General features: G+C 40.8%; 1 pseudogene; it reads left to right on the top strand.

Moving 5' to 3' along the window:
* The window catches only part of LOC121465632, a 553,860-nt pseudogene that overhangs the window by 307,453 nt on the left and 226,982 nt on the right, over positions 1-19,425 (top strand).

Here is a 19,425-nt window from a genome sequence, read left to right as displayed (position 1 = left end):
GCACGAGAAAGGCCCTACTAAGTGCACCAAGACCCGAGCCAGGCTCCCAAGAAACTCTTGTTGGCAAGATGCCAGGGACGTGTAGACAGGGCAGCGACCTCTGGAGGGAGGCACACAGGAACCGCCATCTCCTAGTTCGTGACGGGAAAGCTCGACTTGAAGCCCTGTCCCTCCGGGCCTTCATGGCTTCTGGACCCTGAGCCCTCAGGCCACTGTGAGTCTGATTTTTCTCCAGGCCAGTCCACCGAGAGAAAGGCGCCTTCTCGCTCTCCTCTCAGTTCACTTGACGCCTCAGGCGCCCCCTCCTGCCAGACTCACCGCTTGCTGAGAGGCCAGACCCTCACGGCCACCTGCACATTCGCCATCCCGCCGCCACAGCGGCCCGGCGGAAGCATCCCTGGCCGGCGTCCAGCGAACAGACCCAGCCCCGGGCACAGCAACCACAAACTGCCCCGCCCGCCCCACGTGCCTCCTGGCTGCAGCCCCGGCTCCGCCCTAGGGGGCGGGGCCCTCTGAGCCTCGACCAATCCTGATGAGGGTGGGCGGGAGGATGTGCGGGCCGCTCCGCCTCTCTCCCGCCCAAGTGCGAGCCACCGCCCGACATGGGCGGAGCTTCCCAGCCTTGGCCAATCCTGAGACGGGGGGTGCGCTTCCTCGCCTCGCTCCACCCTCTCCACCGCCCCGGACAGCCCTGCCCAAGTATGAGCCTGACAGGGGCGGACCCCGCAGCCTCCAGCCAATACTGAGAGAGGTGGGCCGGGCCACCAGGTCTCGTGCCTCCTTAGACGCCCCTCGCGTGCTGAGCCACCCACTTTGTTCTAAGATTTGTTGGGAAAGTTTTTTGTTAATACTCGAAAGTTCATTAAGTAAATTGCTAAATATGCTAAATATTGTTCTTACCCTATTGGTCTGAGATAGCAAAACTGCTGCTCTTGTAAACCAGGTTGGCCTCAGTCTCACAGAGATCCGCCTGCCTCTGCCTCTGCCTCCTGAGTGCTGGGATTAAAGCCGTGAGCCACCACTGACCCGGTTTGTTGTTGTTGTTCTTTAAAAAAAAAATGCATAGCTCAGGCTGGCCTCAAACTCCTGATTCGTCTGCCTCTGCCTCCTTCAACAAAGCCTACTGGTGTGCTCCACCACAATTGGCAATAAATTGCAAGTTTTAAAGATTACACAAAGCTTAAAATTTAAGTAAGGTTTAAAGGATATATAAAAATGTGAGCTGGTTTATTTATTGTTCTTTTTTGAATTTCTTTTTACTCTCTGAAGTGTTCATAGAAATATACAGTGTATTTAATCCTAGCCTCCCACTGCCTCCTCCACTTCTGTCTGACCTCCCCAATATCTGTTTCCCCTTAAGCCCTCTTTAAAAAAAAATCCACTGTATCCAATTAGTGCTGTCCTTGTGTGCTTGACTTTGGGTTATCCATTGGTGTGTGAGGAATCTGCCAATGGCCACCCCTCAAAGAAGAGTGAGTTTTTCTCCTGTGTCAGCCATCAACTACTAGTAGGTCCTTGGGCGGGGTGGGGCCCTTAAGAGCCCCTCTTTACTCCATCCTGAAAATTTTAACTGAACTGATCTTGTCAAGTCCTGCACAGGTTCTGTGACAGTCATGTCCTGTTCAGAGGGCAGCATTCCTCCCCATCCCCTGGCTTTGACATTCTTTCTTCCCCTTTTCCACCTTATTCCCCGAGCCTTGGGGTGAAGAATGGCCCAGATGGCCCATCTACAGCTGAGTGCTCGTAGTCACTGTCAGAACTTGCAAACAGTTAAGAGTCTCTACATTAACTGGTTGAGAGTAGTACAGCCTGGGTTTTAAGGCCATGTGGGGCAACTGGAGGGTCCCTATTGCAGACAGCACTGAAATCTGTGGAGTCCTAAAGGTAAGGAAGATCTCTGTACCAGCAGAGGATTCTGATTTGTGAGTCTACTCCTAAATAAATAAACGTCAATTTCTTAGTTTTGAGCTAGTGTGGGATTTCTTTTAAGCGTCCTTCCACATAACTGAGACCTTTTTCACATATTTTTTTTTTTTTTCGAGACAGGGTTTCTCTGTAGCTTTGTTACCCGTCCTGGAACTAGCTCTTGTAAACCAGGCTGGCCTCAAACTCCCAGAGATCCGCCTGCCTCTGCCTCCCGAGTGCTGGGATTAAAGGCATGCGCCACCACCGCCGGCTTTTCACATAAATTTTTAATCTTTTACTCAGTTTATGTGGTAAAAGATTAATTCTAAGATCATGTCTTCTCTCTACATTAAAATTCCTGCAGTGGAATGTTAGGAGGGTAACATGACCAAAATGCAGTTAAGACTCAGATCTACATAATCCACATGTGCCTTCTGTAATTTCTCTTTGATCAAAGCCAATTCTCTATTCCAGCTGACAATCCTCTGGGACTGTTTAAGTCCTTGTCACCAGCTAAGATTTTGTTTAAATTAATCAGATCATCAGGTTTTATCCCAATAGTGTGCCATAGAAGGTAAATGTCCCCTAGCAATCTTTGGAAGCCATTAAGAGTCTGCCATCAGTCTCTCCTAATTTGCACCTTTGGGGATCTAATTTTTGTAAACCTATTTCATAACCTAAATAATTAATATAATCTTCTCTTTGTATTTTTAAGAGCTATTTGTAATCCCCAACAAGGCAAAATTTTCTTTAATTCTTTAAACATTCTTTCTAAAGTATCTACATTTGAATTGGATAATAAATATCATCCATGTAATGGTAAACTATAAATTCAGGAAATTACTTACATATCATTTCCAATGATTGGCTTACAGAATACTGGGACAGGGTAGGGCTACTTAACATTCCTGTGAGTGAATCTTCCATTGATATCTCTTAGCAGGCTAAGATTATAAGTAGGCATTGTGAGGGCAATTTTTTTTCTGTTTTTTTCTTGTAAAGGTATAGTAAGGAAACAATCTTTTAAATCAAGAACTATAAGAGTTCTCTATTACCATCCTTTAGGTCATAGAGAAGGCAAAAGACTGCAGAAAGCCTATTGGCTGAATCACCTAATTAACAGATCTGTTACCAATCTCCATTTTCCAATTTTTTTTTTTTTTTTTAAATAACAAGTTCAGGAGAATTTCAAGGGCTGGTTGATTCTTCAAAATGCTGAGCATGTAGTTGCTCCTGTACCAGCTCTTCTAAAGCCTGCAGTTCCTCTGTTGTTAAAGGCCATTGTGCAAACCATACAGGTTTGTCTGTCAAGCATTTTAAAGGTAGGGCTGTTGGTGCCTTTGGAAGACCAGCAGTTATTATGCACTGTTCTTGTACAATCTGAATTGTCAGTGACTATTCTCTTTAATACCTCTAATATTTTCCTCAGAAACATACGTTAATTTTTGTTTTGTTTCTAAGATTGGAGAATGTTAATCTGAGCATGCCACTGCTGTAACAAATCACGTCCCCACAAATCATTGCTATGTTAGCCACATGTGGTTTTAATGTTCCTCTCTGTCCTTCTAGTCCCATTCAGCCCATCTCATGCTCTACTTTACTTGAGATAAAGTTCTGATCCCTAAGCACTGAATAATAGGGCATAGCAATAGGGAGGCATAGGCAGATGGATCTCTGTGAGTGTGAGGACTACAAGAGCTAGTTCCAGGACAGGCACCAAAGCTACAGAGAAACCCTGTCTTAAAAGGAAAAACGAAAGAAAGGAAGGCAGGAAGAAAGAATTAGGCAATGTTCCTTTTGTTTCTATTTTGTGGAATAATGTGAGGAGTATTGGTATTAATTCTTCTTTGATAGTCTGATAGAAGTCTGTGCTAAAACCATCTGCTTTTTTTTTTTTTTGGTCGGGAGACTTAATTGCTGTTTCTATGTAACTAAGTGTTATAGATCTGCTTAAATTGCTTATCTAATCTTGATTTAACTTTGTGTTACATGGGTCAGAGGATCACTCCAAAACATAATTCAGGTTTAGCAACAGCAGCAGGGGAACCAGCTTTGGTGAACTAACTGATTGGTGGCTTCTCACATATAAAAAAACACCTTTTGCAAGTCAATTTCCGCATACCAAAACCTCCTTTCTGGAGTTACTTAAAGGAATCCTTTGCCTAATTAGGTCTCAGGTTCTCTCAAGACTAAGTTATGCAAAGGCTCTGGAATTCCTTCAAAAGAGCAACTCAGACAACAACCCCTGACTTGTGCTAGCACTCTGGAATTTAAGCCACCTGCAATGGCTCTGTGGAATCTCATGCTACATTCGATAGATGGTGTATATCAAGAAAATTATCCATTTCTTTTAGAGTTTCCACTTTGGCGGAGTACTAGTTTTTAAAGTCTGCCCTTTATGATTCTCCGAATTTCCTCAGTGTCTGTTGTTATGCCCCCCTTTTCACCTCTAGTTTTGTTAATTTGGATTTCTCTCCCTGCCTTTTAGTTAATTGGATTTCAAGTTTGTCAATCTTATTGATTTTTCTCAAAGAACCAAATATTTGTTCCATTGATTCTTTGTACTGTTTGTTTGTCTCTACTAATAACTAATAAGCTTCTCCCCTGAGTTTGATTATTTCTTGCCATTTATTCCTTTGGGGCATTATTTCTTCTTTTTGTCCTAGAGCCTTCCTGTGTGGGTTAAGTTACTAGGATGAGATCTTTCCAGTGTTTTATGTGGGCCCTTAGCACTATGAACTTGCCTCTTAGAATTGTCTTCATTGTATCCCATATATTTTAGGATGTTGTGTTTTATTTTCATTCAGTTTTAGAAAGTTTTACATTTCTTTCATAACTTCTGTCCTGACCCATTTTTCATTCAGTAGCAATTTGCTCCATTTTCACGAGTTTGTACGCATTCTGTTGTTCCTGTTGTTGACATCCCAGCTTCAATTCGTGATTGTCAGAAAGGATTCAGTGAGTTATTTCAATGGAGGCCCTTCTTTCATTTTTAATATTTAAGCTTATATTTTTGTGATACCTTTCAAGCTACATGACTTTTAAAGTGTCAAAATTCAGTATTGATCTTTTTGGTTGGCCAGTGAATGATGAGAGGGATATTGTGACTAACTTTGATCTATAAAGTCATTATATTGAAATCTTTTATTTTATTTTATGGGGAAACAGCACCTAATCCTAATTGATGAAGTCATCAACACACCAGGAGTAGTGGCCAGGTTTGTGGAGTTCCTGAAGAGAAAATTGTACACTGCAGGTGCAGATATTTTCATTTCTTTTTTTTTTTAAATTTAATTTTATTATATATAGTGTTCTGTCTACATGTTTGCCTGAACAATAGAATAGGGCACCAGATCTCATTACAGGCGGTTGTGAGTCACCATGTGGTTGCTGGGAGGTGAACTCATAACCTCTGGAAGAGCAGCCAATGCTTTTAACCTCCGAACCATCTCTCCAGCCCTTGCCACCACTCCCCAATTTGTTTGTTTGTTTGTTTGTTTGTTTTTTCGAGACAGGGTTTCTCTGTAGCTTTGAAGCCTGTCCTGGAACTAGCTCTTGTAGACCAGGCTGGTCTCGAACTCACAAAGATTCACCTGTCTCTGCCTCCCGAGTGCTGGGATTAAAGGTGTGTGTCACCACCGTCCAGCTGTTACTTTCATTTCTTGCCTTAGATATTTGTTCTTGAAAACTTATTATGAGTTACTAATCTATATGAAGGCTTGTTTGTTTATAATGGTATCGGTGATAACTACCTTGTAAACTGCTTGTGTAGGTTTGTTAACATGTAGGGATCCTGATCAATATTTGCTAGAATTTGTGTCTTATTTGAATTTTTAGCAGTAGGAGTTGTCATAACCAGGAACCGATGCAAGTTATGTGAAGTTTCTTGTGTGTGTATGTGTGTGGGGGGGTTATTAGACTACTTGTTCCCAAGATGGTGTATATAACATGGACTGGCCTAGAAACTCAATATTCAGATCTGGTCTTACTAAACCACAAGAAAACTTTGTCATAACTTTGATTTTCTACTAATGGACTATACAAAGAGTTTACCACCTTATGATTGAATATTTTTTTATTATTTTTTAGTGTTAATTTCTAACTTCTTTATTTATCTTTATTTTTATGTGCATTGGTGTTTTGCCAGAACTGTTGGGTCCCCTGGAACGGGAGTTACAGACAGTTGTGAGCTGCCATGTGGGTGCTGGGAATTTTGAACCCTGTTCCTCTGGAAGAACAGTCAGTGGTTTAACTACTGAGCTATCTCTCCAGCCCCCTAGGATTGAATAATTTTTACAGTAAGAGGAGCCAGCTGTCAAACTCACAGCCTTTGAGTATCTGGAATTCTAAAAATACTACCTTTTCCCCCTGGGTAAAGTTCAACTTTTTCTACTAATTTGATTGTTCATTAGCAGATTCCTTTAATATCTGAATTATTAACAAATACCTAGAATCCATAAATTCTCACCAACATCTTTTATGTAATGTGAAGGGCTCAGGTCTTTTAGAGGTAACTTGTAGCTATAAAATTTGGTTAAATTGCAAGTAGATCACAAGATGGGAGAAATACTTGCCAATCATAAGGCAATTCCTGCCTCCTTTGTTACTCTTGACCGAGGCATTTCATAAATGGCAATTCCTGTCTCAGGCTCCTTATTGCAGATGATTTGTGAGTCTTAATGCTTTGTCTTAGTATTTTTTCTCCTCCTGCTACAACTTTCTCTTTAATCTTACATCTTTATTGTGGTGATGTATGTCTTCCAGAGGAGAAGGAGGAAATCCAGCAAAAGTAGAGTACTTCTCTGTCCCATCAGTTTTCTTCTCCAGTTTGACCTTTGCCTGTGTCTTCCCACAGGTCAGGGAACCCTGATTGCTCTTTGAGCAGATGAGGGAGGGGGACTTGATCGGGGGAGGGGGAGGGAAATGGGAAGCGGTTGTGGGGACGAGGCAGAAATCCTTAATAAATAAATAAATAAATAAATAAATAAATAAATAAAAAAGATTCTGTCTTGCTTGCTGCCTCCTGGATTATTGTAATTCTGGTCTCCATTTAAGTCCAGAATCAACAGACAGTTGAAAAGTTATATTTACTCTGAGAGCAAGGAAAGAGAGAGTTTTCTCAGGAGAAAGGGAAATCCAGATGACCAATACTGCAGAGCACAGAGCCTGAGCCCCTAAGCGACTGTTTGTGTGGTTGAGGGGCAGCAGTTCTACCCTCAGGGAGGCAGTTTTAAATTAGGGACCTATAGAGGTCTACTCTCTTATGCACTAAAGAAATAAAGCAGAGGGGCTGGAGAGATGGCTCAGTGGTTAAGAGCACTGACTGCTCTTCCAGAGGACCAGGGTTCAATTCCCAGCACCCACATGGCAGCTCCCAACTGTCTGAAGATCCAGTTGCAGGGGATTTGACACCTTCACACCAATGCACATAAAATAAAATTAAATAAACCCTAAAAATATTAAAAAAGAAATAAAGCAGAAGCTTCCAGAATTAAAATGAAAACTCTTGAGAAATGAATTTTGTCTCTATACTCTTAGTAGTCTTGTCTATAAGCAGTATAGTATGTTCATATACAGTGCCCTTTTCTGACTGACACGTAAAATTCATATTATTTTGTGATTCATTATCTGTTAGAACTTAGGTGAAGCCTTCAAAATCTCTGATTTGCTTTTATCTAAATTTCTAGATTCCACCCTTGTCCAGACTGGTAATTGAGATGAAAGACTGAAAAATGATTTCTCTGAAGTGACCCTTCATGAATTATATACCTCAGTTATATAAGAGTGAGGGTCGTTGTCTCCAGCTTTCCTTCTGCATGTGACATACAGTGTGGCATTGTCTCTCCAGTCTGAGTGTTGGGTGACATCGATCACCTCCAAAGCAGTTAAAAACAGTTATGTTTAGGGAGGAGCCAGGGACATAAATTCTCTGCCATGTCTTCAGATAATTAGATGTGTCTGGAGGGAATTCCTGGCTTTGTGAATGGGGGCAGCACCAAATGTAAGACAGCGAGTAGCACATCTTTAGAAAAAGGTTTCTGCCATTTCTCTTTCACAAAGAGACTGATAGTCTATGGCACAAATAAAATCGGGTGGCTTAATTCAATAATAAATCCCAGGGCCAAGTTGTTTTTTTTTTTTTTTTTTTTTTTTTTTTTATCCCAAGAACTGAGTTTTAGTGAATGTCACTACCATTTTGTCTTCTCAGATCAGTGGATTATCTCAAATAAGAGAGCCCTAAATACCTTGTTTGGGACATCACTACCCAGATACTGTTTTGCCTTTCAAACTGGAGGTGAATAAGGGTAGAATTGAGGATTTGGGGATTAAGCAGTACCTTAGCTTTAGAGTGCTGTCAGGCTTAGTGACACCCTCTAGCCTTTGGCAGGAGACTGCTCTACCTTGAGTAGTCTGTGGGCTCACTTGTTAGAGGTCAGCTCCAGCATCTTTATACTATCTTCTGCAGTGCTAATATGCTGTACTGCCAAACCTTTAATAAGTTTTATCTAGAAATGATAAATTACTTCTTTCTTCTAAATATTAGATGGCACTCCTCCAGAAGTTGTAAATTTGAATGAAGTTGGCTTAGCTTTTTTTGCCCTTTTTTGGTTTTCTTGTCCCCTCTGGAAGGAAGCTTAGTGTGATAAGCTGCAGTAAACCTCCATCCTCTTACCCTCCCTGTCTTCACTTATGTCTCTCCATTTCCTGGAGGGTTGCTCAGATACCTCAAGTGCTCTTCTCTTCAGAGTTTGGTAATCTGGGTTTGCTTTTCTGATGTGAGCCTTTCTTTTCATTTGCTCTCCAGGTGAGCCTGGCATTTGCTAGGAATCAGAGTGGAACCAGCAAAGTGGCCAGCAACAGAATCCTGATCCAAACGAAGAAAGGGAGCCAGGCGTACCTCAGCCCGGAGTGGGAAATTTGATAGGAGCTCAGAAGTGCTTCAGCTTTGGATTCTCATTTTCTTTATTAAAGGAAATGAGCACCAGAAGGTAGAGACTCAGAAAGAGGACAGAGAGAAAACCTCAAATCTGAAGAATACAGATGGCAGTTGTAGCGATCAGTCCGTATTTAGCAAGTTCCTGTGTAAAACATCAGTGGAGTAATAATGTATAAGCAGTTATAGCTACACAGTAGGTTCTTTCCTGTGATGCAGTTCTTGGACTGCTAAGATTATGCTTGTATAAAACAACACAGAGAAGGCTAAGGCTGTGATTATTTTGTCCATGATTTGTTACTTTTGGTGATAACATTTCTTAGGTACGCCTTTTACTTTCCAAGTTATTCTCCTATTGGGTTGTACGATTATGTAAGTTATTATTTTTTCTTTTGGATGTTTCTATCATATCTTCATGTATTTGTATTCACCACTAGTTTGAGCTCTCCTCTTTACTGTCTCTCTCTGGTTACATTCTAATCTAGCATCTAAGACCAAAATATTAAAAACAAAGCTATAATTCTTAGTGAAATACAGAACAGACTGTAAGGAAAGGGTATCTAGGCAGCTTACATCCAAGTTTTAAAAAGGTGTACCTGCACATTAAACACATCTGAATACAGACTTACATTTCTGAAGTGGGTTTTTTCCACCCCTCCCTCTCTCTCCCTTCTTCTCCCATCCCCACAGCTATAACTCATCACAGGGTGAAAACACTTTTTAATTCCCCTTCTGGAATCTTGTCTGTATTTAAAGACGGTCATCATCATAATTATGTACTGAATATAAGCTTAGCTCGGGCATATTCGCTTTTTCAGAAGCACATCTAATGTTTCTCGTCCATACTTTGCTGTTGCTCACTTGTTCACTTTCCTGATCATCATCACAACTGTTTTTCTGTCTGGTTCATCTGAGTAGGCTTCTGTTTTTTGCATTTCTCAGAGACTTTTGTTAAACTTAGTTAGCAGTATGAACCCTGGCAGCATCACTATGCTAATTGATTTTTCCCACTGATAGCTCTTTAATATGTTCCGTTATCAGGGTTTTGCTGTGATATGCATCAGAATCTGACTGCGACCCCTTTCCTCATGGAAATGCAGTATCCAGATAGGACTTGCTCTTTCCAGATTGCTTGTCCTCAGAGTTTTTGACTTCTGACTTGATACCTAGAGTAACTGGGCAATTAGTTTATAACTTTGAGCTCACCTTCTAGTCAGACAGTCTGCTGCCTTCTTACATCATTTGCTTTATATTTTACCCAGCTCATTTTAATAGTGAGTTACATGAACTACATCTTAGGCAACACCTCCTCTGTAGTTAAATAATGTGGAACTATTTGAGATTTCTTGCTCTAGGTGGTAGAACTAAAAGCAGTTGAAGTGTGTATGTTTTGGAGAGATTGAAAATAGTTAGAGCATTTCTTCCATTAGTAACTTAACCAGAGATAAATGTATAAAGTGCTTCCCCTCCATGATATATATTTTTTTTTTGTTTTGTTTTTTTGAGACAGGGTTTCTCTGTGGTTTTGGAGCCTGTCCTGGAACTAGCTCTTGTAGACCAGGCTGGTCTCGAACTCACAGAGATCCGCCTGCCTCTGCCTCCCGAGTGCTGGGATTAAAGGCGTGCGCCACCACCGCCCGGTTGCCTCCATGATATTTTTGTGTTAGATTTTTAACCCCTCCCCCACAGACTTTATTGATATAGTTACGCATATGTAGGCTTTGCAGCATTAGTTAAAATTTCTGCTTTCAGAGGTGTCTTTGACAGCCCTTTTGTTCTGGTGTCATTTTTCCAACTGTAGATACAATCATAGATTGGGTCACTGGTTACATTAATCTTAAAAATATGCAAACCAAAGAACCCTCAAGGGGCAGCAAAGATCGTATAAGTTTCTCTCATTTGACCTTCTTGTTTCTTTTGCTAGGAATGTACTGTCGGTCACCTGGATTTATTCTGCTATTTTCAATAATTGATGACTTATTTTTTCCTATGATTGATGCCTTTTTATTGATATGATTGATATAAAAGCTTAAAAAATAATTAGCTACAAGTATATTTTTGTTGAGATGTAATTGATCTCACATTCAATGTTCTATTACTAAACCGAAATGTGACATTTTTTCAACTGCATACATTAATTATTAAAGAATAGAGACTGGTGGGAAGAATTAAAAAACTTAATTTAGGGGTCTTGACTGGATATAAGGAGACTCTTAGATGTGCATCTTCTTCTTGAAGTAGATTGATGCTGCCAGGAGCAGATATGTCTTATTGTCATGAAAAGTTTTAACTTCTTAAAACATTTAAATGCCATATTTTGTACGTTTTTGAAAGGTTTGAAGAATACTTATTCATTTAAAATATATCTTCGTACATCTAGAATACCTAAGTAACGTGACTACAAGCTTGACTATTATAGATAATTATCTATTAACCAGTATTTCTTAATTATACATTACATTTTTAAATGATCTGCACAAATGCAATACCTTAGTCAAGAGCAGAAATATACATATAACAAAATTGACCTAAAATTTGCATCAATAGACCAAGATCCATACCAATACAAAGTATTTGTATCTATCTCATATGCCCCTTTAAATGTAAACAAAAATTTATAAATAATTGTTTAGGGAATTTGGGTGTAGTATTCTCCAAACTGCTTCCTGCTTTTTGCTGTGCAAGTAATTTTTTTGGGGGGTTGTTCACAGTGACCTTTCTGGGGGTTTTGGTCCATCAAATCACATTAGTCTGGAAGGAATCCATAGGTTCTCATCCTCTGTGGAAACAAAAAGAGAACCTTTTTTCCAAAGCAACAAATCCTTAGACCCAAATTTTGAAGTGAAGATACCTGTAAAATATATATGTTGGCTTAGCCTAGCAGCCCGTATAATGAAATGTCGTTCTGTGTGTGGCTCAGTCACAGTCAAAAAAATTCAAAGAAAACACAATAATATACATAATTCAGACTGACTGTGTATGTTCCATCTTTATGTGGCTGAGAGTCTCTGGAAATTATTTTTAAATTAGTATGATATTTACAATATGCCAATAATGATTCCAGATTGATCCCAGACTCCTTTTAATGTACTAAACATTGTATTGCTTTAAGTAAAGAACCTTCTAAATTTTAATAAGACAATGAAACTTACTTTTGTCTTCATAGTTTGAATCAGCTTATGTCCTGACAAATATTGCTTCAGGAAATTCTCTTCAGATTTGGATTGTGATTCAGGCAGGAGTGGTGCCTTTCTTCACTAAGTTGCTTAGCTCAGAGTTCAAAGATGTCCAGGAACAGGTAAAATCTTTGCAGAAACTGCACTCACCCATCTGGATGGATCTTCTCAGCATAGGAAGAGAAACTCCTGGTGTGCCAAGGACCCCCCCAGACAAAAGGGCAAACTTGGGGGGGGGGGCAGGGACATGTGGAACAAAGAAGTTCCTGCAGCGGGAGCTGGAGGTGCCCTGAACTCCCTTCTGGGGATCTTCTGGCTGTGCAGGTGCACACTCACCCCTCTGGGTGAATAGCCTCAGTGCAGGAGCAGGAATTGTTCCTGGCCTCAAGACCTCACAGACAATAGGGCAGGCTTGGGGGAGGCAGGGTCATGTGGAACAAAGAAGCCCCTGCTGCAGGAGTTGGAGGGGCCTGTGCTCTGTTCCTGGACCATCCACTCTGGACAGGGACATAGTCACCTGTCTGGATGGATCTCCTCAGCAAAAGAACAGGGACTCCTGATAGTCCAAGGACCTCGTAGACAAAAGCTCGATATCTTTCTTTAGGTTTGGAAAGTATTCTTCTATGATTTTGTTAAACATATTTTTTTGTGCTTTTGAGTTGAACTTCTCCTTCTTCTATACCTACTATTCTTAGGTTTAGTTTTTTTCATAGTGTCTCATATTTCCTAGATATTTTGTGTTACACTTTTATTAGATTTAATGATACTTAGACTGATGAGTCCATTTCCTGTATTTTATCTTCAGTGCTCGGGATTGTCTCTTCCATCTCTTGTATTCTGCTATTTAAGCTTGCATTTGTGGTTCCTGATCATTTTCTCATAATTTCTGTGTCTATAATTTCTTTGACTTGTGTTTTATTTATTGTCTCTATTTCAGTTTTCAGGTCTTGAATAGTTTCTTTCATATGCTTGATTTATTTTTCATGGTATTTTTTTAAGAGATTTGTTGATATCTTCCAACTTTTTGTTTGTCTTTCCCTCCATTTCTTTGAGGGAATTTTTTATTTCCTCTTTGAGTGTCTTAAACATTCTCCTAAAGTTATTTTTTTAGGTTCTTTTCTTCTGCTTTATCTATATTTGGTTGTTCCAGTCTTACTGTTTTAGGGTCACTAGTTTTTACTGATGTTATGTTGCTCTTTGTGGTGTTGAGTGTGTTCTTACCGTGTTTACCCATTTTTCCTCTGATTGGTGTAGTTGGGACTGTCTGTGACTCTGGTGATCAATTTTCCAGGTGCCAGTGTATTCAAGGTTCAGGTCATTGCTCCTTATGGTGTAGTCAGGGCCACAGTTCCAGTCACCCAACTGGTCAATCCATGTTCCTGGAGGTTGCTTGGTGCTCCTGGGGTTTGCTTTGCCATACCAGGGTTCATTTGGGCCTGCTCCCACTGAAATTGCTTGCTTGAGATTCTTTCTGCTGAGGTTACTCCCTTGGGCCAATTCTGGTAGAAGCCCTGGATCAGGCCTATTCTCCCTGCAGATTCACTCCCCAGACCCATAGAGTTCTCTGGTTTTTGCCTGCTCCCTCAGTGTTTATTCCCTTGTACCTGATCCTGTCCAGTTCACTGCCTCAGGCTGCTCTGGCCTAGGTATCTGGCTTAGTCCTATTTCTATAAATGTCCCTGGTCTGAGTCTGCTCCTGCATAGGTCCCTGACTTGGACTTGATCCCACAAAGAACTCAGGCTCTAGTCTACTCCCTTGGAGTTCCCAGAGTTGGGTTTTCCAAGAACTGCAGAGGTCTTGGTTCAGGCCTCCTTCCTAGGAGGTCCCAGACTCACTTAGACTTCTTCTCAGATTGATGAACATCTTAAATATGACCATAAAATCTTCATCCAACAACTTATGGAAACAGAGACCCACAGCAGAGCACTGGGTTGAGCTCCCAAAGTCCAGTTGAAGAGTAAGAGGAGTGAGAATATCAACAAATAGGTCATGACCATGATGGGGACACCCACTGAAATAGTTTACCTGAGCTGATGGGAGCTAATCAACTCTAGACAGAAAGGGAAGGGAACAACATTGGACCAAACTAGGCTCTCTGAATGTGGGTGACAGTTGTATAGCTGGGCAGACTTTGGGACCACTGACTGTGGCAACAGAATTTATCCCTACTGATTGTCCTGAATTTTTGGGAACACATTCTCTTTGGATGGATTCCTTGCCCAGCCTAGATCTAGTAGGGAGGGTCTCAAACCTTCCCCAAACAGTGTGCACTACCCTCTCTGATAGCTGGATGGTGTTAGCTTGGGGAAAGGTAGAGGGAACGGGAGGTAGGGAGGGAGTAAGAGCTGGGATTGGTATGTAAAATGATAAAAGATAGTTTGTTTTCTGTTTTATTTTTTATTTTTTTTCCAATGCTGGATATATCATTTTATTTAGCTCTTACTTAGTCATGTACAGGCATACACTTTAGTTAACAAAGCAAAGATCCACTAGGTGGAGAATTTTTTTTTTTTAATGAGAAAAGGAGAAAAGAAAAACAAGTTTCCACCTCCTCCCAGCCTCCCATTTCCCTCTTGCTCCTCCCACCCTTCTCCCCCTCCCCCCACTCCTTTCCCCCTCCCTATCCAGCCCAAAGAGCAGTCAGGAGTCCCTGCCCTGTGGTAAGTCCTAGGTCCTCCCCTCTCCGTCCATATCTAGGAAGGTGAACATCCAAACTCGCTAGGCTCCCACAAAGCCAGCACATTAAGTAGGATCAAAACCCCATGCCATTGTCCTTGGCTTCTCATCAGCCCTCATTGTTCGCCATGTTCAGAGAGTCCAGTTTTATCCCATGCTTTTTCAGTCACAGTCCAGCTGGCGTTGGTGAGCTCCCAGTAGATCAGCTCCACTGTCTCAGTTGGTGGGTACACCCCTCATGGTCCCGACTTCTTTGCTCATGTTCTCCCTCCTTCTGCTCCTCATTGGGACCTTGGGAGCTCAGTCCAGTGCTCCAGTGTGGGTCTCTGTCTCTATCTCCATCCATCACCAGATGAAGGTTCTATGATGATATGCAAGATATACGTCAGTATTGCTCTAGGATAGGGTCATTTCAGGTTCCCTATCCTCAATTGCCCAAGGAACTAACTGGGGACCTCAGCTTGGGCTCCTGGGAGCCCCTCTAGGGTCAAGTCTTTTGCCCACCCTAAAGTGGCTCCCTTAACTAAGAATTGTGGTTCCGTGCTCCCCTATCCAACCTTCCTTTATCCCAATCCTCCTGTTTCCCCAAGTCCCCCCCCACCTTCCCTTCTACCTATTCTCTCCCCATCTCCCTTACCCCCATCCCACCACACCCCCAAGATCGCAATTTTTTCCCCGGCAATTTTGTCTACTTCCCTTAGCCAAGAGGATAACTATATGTTTTTCCTTGGGTTCACCTTCTTACTTACCTTCTTTAGATTCACCTATTGTAGACTCCGTGACCCTTATTTATGGCTAGAAACCAATTATAAGTGAGTATATCCCATGTTCATCTTTTTGGGTCTGGGATACCTCACTCAGGATAGTGTTTTCTATTTCCATCCATTTGCTTGCAAAATTTGAGAAGTCATTGTTTTTTACTGCAGCATAGTACTCTAGTGTGTATATATTCCGTACTTTCTTCATCCATTCTTCCATTGAAGGGCATCTAGGTTGTTTCCAGGTTCTGGCTATTACAAATAATACTGCTATGAACATAGTTGAACAAATGCTTTTGTCATATGATAGAGCATCTCTTGGGTATATTCCCAAGAGTGGTATTGCTGGTTCCAGGGGTAGGCTGATCCCGAATTTCCTGAGAAACTGAAACACTGACTTCCACAGTGGTTGCACAAGATTGCATTCCCACCAGCAATGGATGAGGGTACCCCTTCCTCCACAGCCTATCCAGCAAAAGCTATCCTTGGTGTTTTTGACTTTAGCCATTCTGACAGGTGTAAGATGATATCTCAAAGTTGTTTTGATTTGCATTTCCCTGATTGCTAAGGTAGTTGAGCACGACCTTAAGTGTCTTTTGGCCATTTGAACTTCTGTTGAGAATTTTCTGTTCAGTTCAGTGCCCCATTTTTTTATTGGGTTAATTAGCATTTTAAAGTCTAGTTTCTTGAGTTCTCTATATATTTTGGAGATCAGACTTTTGTCTGTTGCGGGGTTGGTGAAGATCTTCTCCCAGTCAGTAGGTTGCCTTTGTGTCTTAGTGACAATGTCCTTTGCTTTACAGAAGCTTCTCAGTTTAAGTAGGTCCCATTTATTCAATGTTGCCCTTAATGTCTGTGCTTCTGGGGTTACACATAGGGAGCGATCTCCTGTGCCCATCTGTTGTAGGGTATTTCCCACTTTCTCTTCTATCAGGCTCAGTGTGTTTGGGCTGATATTGAGGTCTTTAATCGATTTGGATTTGAGTTTTGTGCACGGTGATAGATATGGGTGTATTTTCATTCTTCTACAGGTTGACATCCAATTGTGCCAGCACCATTTGTTGAAGACGCTTTCTTCCTTCCATTGTATACTTTTAGCTTTTTTATCGAAAATGAGGTATTCATAGGTTTGTGGGATAAAATCCGGGTCTTCTATATGATTCCATTGGTTGACTTCTCTGTTTTTATGCCAGTACCACACTGTTTTCGTTACTGTAGCTCTGTAATAGAGTTTGAAGTCAGGGATGGTAATGCCGCCAGAAGATCCTTTATTGTATAGAATAGTTTTGGCTATCCTGGGTTTTTTGTTTTTCCATATAAAGTTATTTATTGTCCTCACCAGGTCTGTAAAGAATTTTTATGGGATCTTGATGGGCATTGCATTGAATCTATAAATTGCCTTTGGTAGAATTGCCATTTTTACTATGTTGATCCTCCCAATCCAGAGCAAGGGGGGTCCATCCATTTTTTTGGTATCCTCTTCAATTTCTTTCTTCAATGCCTTAAAGTTTTTGTCAAATAGATCTTTCACTTCCTTGGTTAGAGTTACCCCAAGATATTTTATGCTGTTTGTGGCTATCGTGAATGGTGAAGCTTCTCTGATTTCCCTCTCTGCTTCCATATCCTTTGTGTATAAGAGGGCGACGGATTTTTTGGAGTTGATCTTGTATCCTGCCACATTACTAAAGCTGTTTATCAGCTGTAAAAGTTCTTTGGTGGAGTTTTGGGGGTCGCTTATGTACACTATCATATCATCTGCAAATAACGAAAGTTTAACTTCTTCCTTTCCAATTCGAATCCCTTTGATCCCCTTATGTTGTCTTATTGCTATTGCTAGAACTTCAAGCACTATATTGAAGAGGTATGGCGAGAGTGGACAGCCTTGTCGTGGTCCTGAGTTAAGCGGGATGGCTTTGAGTTTCTCTCCATGTCATTTGATGTTAGCTGTCGGCTCGCTGTATATAGCTTTTATTATATTTAGGAATGACCCTTGTATCCCTAATCTCTCCAAGACTTTTAACATAAATGGATGTTGAATTTTGTCAAATGCTTTTTCAGCATCTAATGAAATGATCATATGGCTTTTTCTTTCAGTTTATTTATATGCTGGATTACATTGATAGATTTTCGTATGTTGAACCAGCCCTGCATCTCAGGAATGAAGCCTACTTGATCATAATGGATAATTTTTCGGATGTGTTCTTGGATTCGGTTTGCAAGTATTTTGTTGAGGATTTTTGCGTCGATATTCACGAGTGAGATTGGCCTGTAATTCCCTTTCCTGGTTGAGTCTTTGTGTGGTTTTGGTATCAGAGTAACTGTAGCTTCATAAAAGGAATTTGGCAATGACCCTTCTATTTCTATGTTGTGGAATACATTAAGGAGTATAGGTATTAGGTCTTCTTGGAAGTTCTGGTAGAATTCCGCATTGAAACCATCTGGTCCTGGGCTTTTTTTGGTAGGGAGGTTTTTAATAACAGCTTCTAATTCTTCGCGACTTACAGGTCTGTTTAGATTGTTCACCTGGTCCTGGTTTAATTTTGGTAAATGGTATTTATCTAAAAAAGTGTCCATTTCTTTTACATTTTCCAGTTTTGTGGCATATAGGCTTTTGTAGTAAGATCTAATGACTCTCTGAATTTCCTCTGTGTCTGTGGTTATGTCCCCCTTTTCATTTCTGATCTTATTAATTTGCATATTCTCTCTCCGTCCTTTGATTAGTTTGGATAGGGGTTTATCAATCTTGTTGATTTTCTCCAGGAACCAGCTTTTTGTTTCATTGATTCTTTGTATTGTTTTCTGTGTTTCTATTTTGTTGATTTCAGCCCTCAGTTTGATTATTTCCAGTCTTCTACTCCTCCTAGGTGAGTCTGCTTCTTTTTTTTTTTCTAGAGCTTTCAGGTGTGCTGTTAAGTCTCCAATGTGAGCTTTCTCTGTTTTCTTTAAGTGGGCACTTAGTGCTATGAACTTTCCTCTTAGGACTGCTTTCATAGTGTCCCATTAGTTCGAGTATGTTGTTTCTTTATTTTCATTGAATTCAAGGAAGACTTTAATTTCTTTCTTTATTTCTTCCTTAATCCATGTATGGTTCAGTAGTTGACTGTTCAGTTTCCATGAGTTTGTAGGCTTTCTGGGGGTAGCATTGTTGTTGAATTCTAACTTTAATCCACGGTGATCTGATAAGACACAGGTGGTTACTAACATTTTTTTGTAACTGTGTAAGTTAGCTTTGTTACCGAGTATGTGATCAATTTTCGAGAAGGTTCCATGAGCTCCAGATTAGAAGGTATATTCTTTCCTCTTTGGGTGGAATAATCTATAAATACCTGTTAAGTCCATTTGCTTCATTACCTCCATTAATTCTCTAATTTCTCTGTTATGTTTCTGTCTGGTTGACCTGTCCACTGGTGAGAGAGGCGTGTTGAGGTCTCCTACTATTAGTGTGTGCGGTTTGATGGCTGCCTTGAGTTTTAGTAATGTTTCTTTTACGTATGTGGGTGCTTTTATATTAGGGGCATAGATATTCAGGATTGAGACTTCTTCCTGATGAATTGTTCCTGTTATGAGTATAAAATGTCCCTCTCCATCTCTTCTGATTGATTTAAGTTTGAAGTCAACTTTGTTAGAAATTAGCATGGCCACACCTGCTTGTTTCTTAGGTCCATTTGCTTGATAAGCCTTTTCCCAGCCCTTTACTCAGAGTAGGTGTCTGTCTTTGTGGTTGAGGTGTGTTTCTTGTAGACAGCAGAATGTTGGATCCTGTTTTCGTATCCAATCTCTTAGCCTGTGCCTTTTTATAGGTGAGTTGAGCCTATTGATATTAAGTGATATTAATGACCAGTGGTTGTTAACTCCGGTCACTTTTTTAGTAGTAGGGTTTGTGTGTTTCCCTTCTTTGAGTTGCGCTGGTGAAGGGCCTCTAGATGTCTGAGTTATTGTGGTTATTGTTGGACTCCTTAATTAGTGATTTTCCTT

This window comes from Microtus oregoni, unplaced genomic scaffold (genome assembly GCF_018167655.1).
Source record: "Microtus oregoni isolate MIOR12 unplaced genomic scaffold, Mior012 000031F_ref0000149, whole genome shotgun sequence".
In the NCBI taxonomy this organism is placed as follows: Eukaryota; Metazoa; Chordata; class Mammalia; order Rodentia; family Cricetidae; genus Microtus; species Microtus oregoni.
The sequence above is the reverse complement of the archived record's forward strand: the minus strand, read 5'-3'. Positions and strand labels throughout refer to the sequence as shown.